Raw genomic sequence first — 7102 nt, 5'->3', positions numbered from 1 at the left:
AGAAGAGAGACAGGAGAGAGAGAGAGAGGGAAAGGCAGCAGAGAGAGAGAGAGAGAGAGAGAGAGAGAGGGAAAGGCAGCAGAGAGAGAGAGAGAGAGAGAGAGAGAGAAGAGCTGGAAAGAGAGCAAAAAGAGCAAAGAGCAAAAGAAAGCAAAAGAGAAAGCAAAAAAAGAGCATGTGGGCGGGGTCTGACTTTTAAAGGGATCCTTCACACCTGCCTGCAGACTAGCACTCATGGAACCCTGGGCTGACCAGAGTGCATTCTGCCAGGTGACAGGGGCAGGCAGGTGGAATGCCTGAATCCTTACAGGTGAGCCTCAGGATAACTGGCTACCGAGACCAGGCATGAGACAAGCATATCCCTAGAGCTTATTGGCCAGCTAGTCTGACCAATCAGTGACCTACAGAGCTATTAGAGTTCTTTCCTCAAAAAATTGGCTGGGTAACTATTGAGGTGACCCTGTGGCTTTCCCCCTGTAGGCATACGTATGTACAATTCCATGCACACGAACACACCCATATACCATGTACAGAACTGCACACACAGTGCTCAGAAGGAAAATAAGGCACTATAATAGACGGTAACTCGTTGAACTCCTTGCGGGGACCGGGGGCGGGTGGGGGATTAATCAGTTTTCACTTCAGCAGCTAGCTGTATAGGCTTCTTCCTCTTTGAGATTATCCACATTAAACCATCTTAGCTCAGGGAAACAGTGATGACTGTTTCTATGTTGTTGTTGTTGTTTGTTTTTTAATCAATTATCATTGCTGTATTATACAAATTTTACTAGTAGGAAAATGAGACTGGCTGGGTAGTGAATGCCTGTGATGTCATTACTATAGAGTGAGGCGGCAGATATTAAGTTTGAGGGCTGTCTGGGCAACACAGTGAGCTCTTGTTCAAAACAAAAACCAAAATGCACAGAGCTGAGAGGTCAATTTGATACAAAAGGTCACAGGGTATGCAAGTTTGAGCCACATTCAAACAATGGGTATTCCTTGATAATTCTTTATTTAAATCAAGATAGCTTACAACCAGGTTTCTATAGGAATTCCATCCTCTGTTCATCCTATGTCTCCTCCTTGTGGCCGTTTTTATTTCTTTCTGGGTCTTTGGTACCTCTGTCTTTGACCTCTAGTTCCCCTTATCTAATTCTAAATTATAGTGGACGCTGTCTGGGTACGAGCTACTATTGTCAGTTTCCAACAGTGGTCTCTGATGTAGACTCAGTATGTGGGAGTTTCACTTCCTAGAACATATGCTGATGATTTATTTTAATGCAAATCAACTTCTATATCCCCAACTGAGTTCTATTAATCATGTATGTTATGCAGTCATTGAATGTATATAAGAGAAGCAAGGGAAACCAATGATTCCAAGTTGTTTGGGGGTTTGTAGCAGAATTGTGATGTGTGTTTATGTATGTGCACGTGTGCAGGTGCCTGTGGAGTCTATATGAGGGTGTCAGATCTCCTGGAAGGATTTTGGGGAACTAACTCAGGTTCTCTGAAAGAGCAGTAAGTGTCCTTACCCATTGGGCCATCTTTCCAGACCTGTGGTATAATTTTTTTAATTAAATTTGTTCTTTGAAAATTTAATACATGTATATAATACATTCTAATCTTCCAAACTCCTACATTCTATTATCTCCCTCTCACCCCTGTCAATCTTCAAATCTCTTCACAGATCTCCTTCCCACATTCATAGCTCTTTGTTTCCATTTGTAACCAGGGCCACATGACCACGGGCATTTTGGCTGAGGACTTATAAGTATAGAGTTCCTGTTTATTGAGATGAAGAAACACATTTGTTCCTTGATACATTAAGTTTGAAGTCTTATATCTAAGCAACTTGGAGATAGACATCAGGACATGATCAATGACTGAATGTTCCATCCCTTGTTTTTGGCCTGGAGTAGTTCATCTAAGGGGTGAACGTACCAGACAAAGAGGGCCAAGAGCTGAAGGATGGCACATAACACTTCAAAACCCATCAAGGATGTGTCTTAGCTTCGCTTTCTATTGCAGTGGTAAAATACTCTGAGAAAAAGCAACTTAGATGATAAAAAGTTTCTTTTGAGTCACAATTCCAGGGAGATAGAATCCACTATGGTGGGGGGAGGCATAGGAACAGGCAGGGACAAGAGGAGCAGGAATCGGGCTGGTCACATTTTATCTGCACACAGGTGCAGAGAGTGAACAGGAAGTGGGGCCTGACTTTACAATGCAAAGCCCTCCACCAATGGGATGGTTCCCCAGCAAGGCTCTACCTCTTCAAGATTCCATAGCCTTTCCAAACATTGCAGACAGCTGGGAACTAAGTGCACAGATAAATGAAACTATGGGGGACATTTCCCTTTCAGATCACAATAGAAAGAACTATTAAATCCAACAGCAGGCAGCTGGGAATGGGTGAGATAAATAGGAAATCAAGAGAGTGGTGTCTGGGCAGTAAAATGTTTGGAGAAGATAGTACTTTATAAATAAAAGGAGGACCTCAAGAGAGACATGCATGGTCCCAGAGAAGGGAAAAGGGACAAGATCTCCCAAGCAAACTGGCAGCATGGAGGGAGGTCAGAGGGAGTTAGGAGAAAGAGGAGGGGAGAGGAGGACATGAGGGAGCAGGAAGATTGAGTTTGGGGGAAGAATAGAGGAGAGCAAGAAAAGAGATACCATAATAGAGGGAGCCATTATATGTTTAAAGAGAAATCTGACACTAGGGAAATGTCCAGAGACCTACAAGGATGACCCCAACTAACAATCTAAGCAATAGTGGAGAGGCTACCTTAAATGCCCTTCCCTGATAATGAGATTGATGACTACCCTATACACCATCCTAGAGCCTTCATCCAGTAGCTGGTAGTAGCAGAAGCAGACACCCACAGCTAAACAGTGAGCCGAACTCCTGAAATCCAGTTGCAGAGAGAGAGGAGTGATGAGCAACGAGGTCAAGACCAGGCTGGAGAAACCCACAGAAACAGCTGACCTGAAAAAGGGGGAGCTCATAGACTCCAGTCTGATAGCTGAGAAACCAGCATAGGACCCACCCAGACCCCCTGAACATGGATGTTAGTTGGGAGGACTGGGCAGTCTATGGGGCCTCTGGTAGTGGATCAGTATTTATCCCTAGTATATGAATGGACTTTGGGAGCCATTCCACATAGAGGGATACTCTCTCAGCCTAGACACACATGGGAGGGCCTATGACCTGCTCCAAATAATAGGACAGACTTCGAAGATCTCCCATGGAAGGCCTCACCCTCCCTGGGGAGCAGAAAGGGATGGGATAGAGGGTTGGTAGGGGCAGGGGAGGAGGGGAGGGAGATGGAACTGAGATTGACATGTAAAACAAGCTTGTTTCTAATTTAAAGTTTTAAAAAAAGAGGAAAAAGAAAATATCTATACCAAATGCTACCTATATCAGTCAGAGTTGTTCCAGGAAATACTCACTGGATGTATTTTATGGAGGTTAAGGATAACATTGATTTCAGAGTAATAATAAATTCAGGAACCTTGAGAAGACAAAGAAGGCAGAGAAGGTTTTTTGACCTCTTTTGTGGTTAAGAACACTAAAAAAAAAATGATGTGATAGTATTGGGAAGGCGTGGATAGGATTTGTTGCTGTTTTAGAGATGGAAGATATGTCTTGCATATAGGATAAGGTGAATGATCCAGTACACATGAATTTTAGAAAATTTGGAAATATTACAATGCCTGAGATAGAAAATCACACATTCAAAATATTTGACCCTATAGCCATTGAATTGCTAGCAGAGTGGGCTGGAGAGACAGTAGCTGGGTATCAGACATCATTGGCCCACAGGGTTCTCAAGTATAACCTTCTAGTTGGCAGCTGATTTGTGCTTATGGAGTAAGTTATTGGAGGTAAGACCCTGGGTATTGAACTATCAACATTGAAATCACTGAGTGGCATCAGAGGAGTAGAGGTCGAGTGGAGAATTCAGGAGCTGACTAGGTAATAAGGAGGGCAGTGAAACAGCTACTCCCTTGAGATGCTCAAGGCCCTGGGATACACCTTAAAATAAACGATTAAGTTATTTAACTAACAAAGCAGTGAGGGAGGTTACCTAGACCTTGGTAAATGATTGCGCAAGGTGTTTTGAAAATGTAGCTTCTAAAATGATCAACAGAGATGCTGGGAATTTGTGAGATAGAAAGCTAGGCAATTTATGAATTAATAAAATGACAAGCTAAGAGTAAAATATATGGACTTAAGTGGTCACGAAAATAGAAAGTACGCAGGAGACAGGATCCATTATCTTTCTGGAAAGTATTGGTAGGAATGGGGAGAGTCCTCATCACTTTACTCAGAGTTAATTTCATCTAAGATAATGTCAGTGACCTTCTCTCTCCGATAACTTTAAGGTATGTAAAGGAGTCAAGGAATGAGAACAGACACTCAGTCTTTGCAAAATTTTATGAAAATAAAAGACAACAGCCAAGATAGAAAGTTTCATTTCTTGTATCTATAGTTACCTAGTTACCTATTTGATTTTGCTTTTTTTCCTTTTTGTTATTACCTGTTTTACTTACAATAGTAAAGTTACTCATTGCTGATAGAACAGTTTGTGGAGTTGTTTTCCCTTGTGTGTGTGTGTGTGTGTGTGTGTGTGTGTGTGTTCACTCTTTTGTGCCTGTGCAGGTGTGTATATAGTTGTGCATATGTGTGTAGTTGTGCATGTGTGTGTAGGTGTTCATGCATGTGTAGGTGAGAGGTCATCCTTGAATGTTGATTTTTAGACATGATCTCGTGGTGGGAAACAGAACTCCATAATCCGGAATCTTCCTTGTTCCTCCTCCTCAGTGCTGACATTCCACCACTCCCAGGTTTTTCATGGGTTCTGACAATCAAACTAGGGTCCTTATATTTGTAACTCAAGAACTTTGTAGACTGGGCTATCTGTCCAATTCTGTAGTAAAACTTGGAGCCTCCAGACACTTTGTTCACTCCATCAATTTCCAAGGTACCCAGAAAGGATCATGAACGAATCATGTATGAACATTCTTGTCTGAAGATTATACAAACATGTTACTGAAGAACATGTTATGGCTGTATCTTCCTGTATCTCCTGAGGAGTAGGCATAGCCCATTCTGGAGACCTTTGGCTAATCCCTTCTTTACCCAGACACAGATCCTGGAAAGACTTAGATAACCTCCGAGTAATCTGAAAAATACAAAACCCACAACAAATATAGACCAAATATCTGGTACAGGGCAATTATCTAGTCTCCTCTTTCCTCTGCATAAAGAAAAGCTTTAGTTAAGACTTTTTAGTCACATTGCTCAGGTGTGGTTCCCCTGTGTTTTCTTGGAAGGGCTGGGCCTTCATCTCAGTGGTAAAGCTCTTGGACTGCCTGCTGAAAGCACTGGTTAGCAATGGAAGGAACACAATACTTTCTTGGGTTCTGTGATAGTCTGAATAGTAATGATCCCCATAGACAATAGTAATGATCCCCATAGACTCATATATTTGAAGGCTTGGTCATAGGGGAATGGCTCTACTTGAGAGGGATTTGAAGGTATGGCCTTATTGGAGTAGTTGTGGCCTTGTTGGAAGAAGTGTGTCACTGGGGGTAGGCTTTGAGGTTTCAGAAGCCCAAACCAGGCCTGGAGTCTGTCTCTTCCTGCTGCCTCTGGATCCAGATGTAGAACTCTCCAGTCTCTCCATCACCATGTCTTTCTGTATGCAGCCATGGCGATAATGAACTAAACTGCTGAGACTGTAAGCAAGCCACAATTAAAGGCTTTCTTTTATAAGAATTTCCATGGACTTGGTATATCTTCATAGCAGTAGAACAACAGCTAAGACAAGTTCTGTATTAGCTTCCTACTGATGACAAGTGACTACATGTTCAGTAGATTAATAGCACAAATGTATTACAAGCCTGTGGTTAAAAGTCTGACTTGGGTCTTATTGGTCAAATAAGGGTTATTGTTAGGAGTGCATTCCTTTTGGGAGAAATGTAATAACAATCTGCTTCTTTGCTTTCCTTCTAGCATAAGCTCTTTGAGTGCTAATTGCCTTTTCTTTCACCCATCAATCAATACCTTATTTAGTATAATCATAAAACTCACTGATCATCTGATAAAACTTCTTCAGTGTTTGAGATGTTTAAGAATTTTTTTTATTTCATTAAGTACATTCCAGGTAACCCAACGTAATTTTCCCTATGAATTACCACATTCAGAAGGACAACCTTAGGGGGATTCCTACCCATCACAAATTCCTAACAGCAATTTACTTCCTTATATAGTATAGTAAGATTTATATTTTAAAATGTATGACATAATCAGAAATAGACACAGTTCTAGGGATAAGCTAGTTAGTTAATTTGGTAAGAGAGCACCTCAGTCAAGAAAATACCTCCATCAGATTGCTGGTAGGAAAGCCTTCAGGGCATTTCCTTGAAAATGATAGACATGGAGTGCCCAGGACACTTAGAGCAGTGCCACACCTGGGCTTCTACTCATGAGGTGTAGAAGAAAGCGGGCTGAGTAAGTCACAGGAAGCAAGTCTCTAGGCCACACTATTCCAAGATCACTCTTTCCTGGCTTCTGACTTGAGTCCCTCTCCTGACTTCCTTTCATGATGCCTTAAGCTGAAATAACCCTTTCATCCCCAAGTTAATTTTACTCATGGTGTTTCTTTACAAAAATAGAAAGCAGGCAAAAATGATGGCTATTGTAAATAAATGACTATACCGAGAGAGAGAGAGAGAGAGATAGATAGAGACAGAGAGAGACAGAGACAGTGTGTGTGTGTGTGTGTGTGTGTGTGTGTGTGTGTGTGTGTGTGTGTGTAATCTGGGTATCTTGTTTTTATTTTCATTTCTGTTTTTTAAATTCTACACAATAGACAGAATGCCACTATCTTAGTTAGAGTTTTATTGCTGTGAAGAGACAGTATGACTCTGGTAACTCTTTAAAAAAGAAAACATCTAACTGGGGCTTGTTAGGAGTAGGTTTTCCCTGCCTGTCTGGTCCCACAGCTGTGCCAGCCCCAAATAACACACAGAGACATTATATTAGATATAAACCTGTTGGCCAGGTACTAATTTCTTGTCGGCTAGCTCTGTCTTA

The sequence above is a fragment of the Phodopus roborovskii genome, unplaced genomic scaffold, assembly GCF_943737965.1.
Source record: "Phodopus roborovskii unplaced genomic scaffold, PHOROB, whole genome shotgun sequence".
NCBI classification, from domain to species: domain Eukaryota; kingdom Metazoa; phylum Chordata; class Mammalia; order Rodentia; family Cricetidae; genus Phodopus; species Phodopus roborovskii.
The sequence above is the reverse complement of the archived record's forward strand: the minus strand, read 5'-3'. Positions refer to the sequence as shown.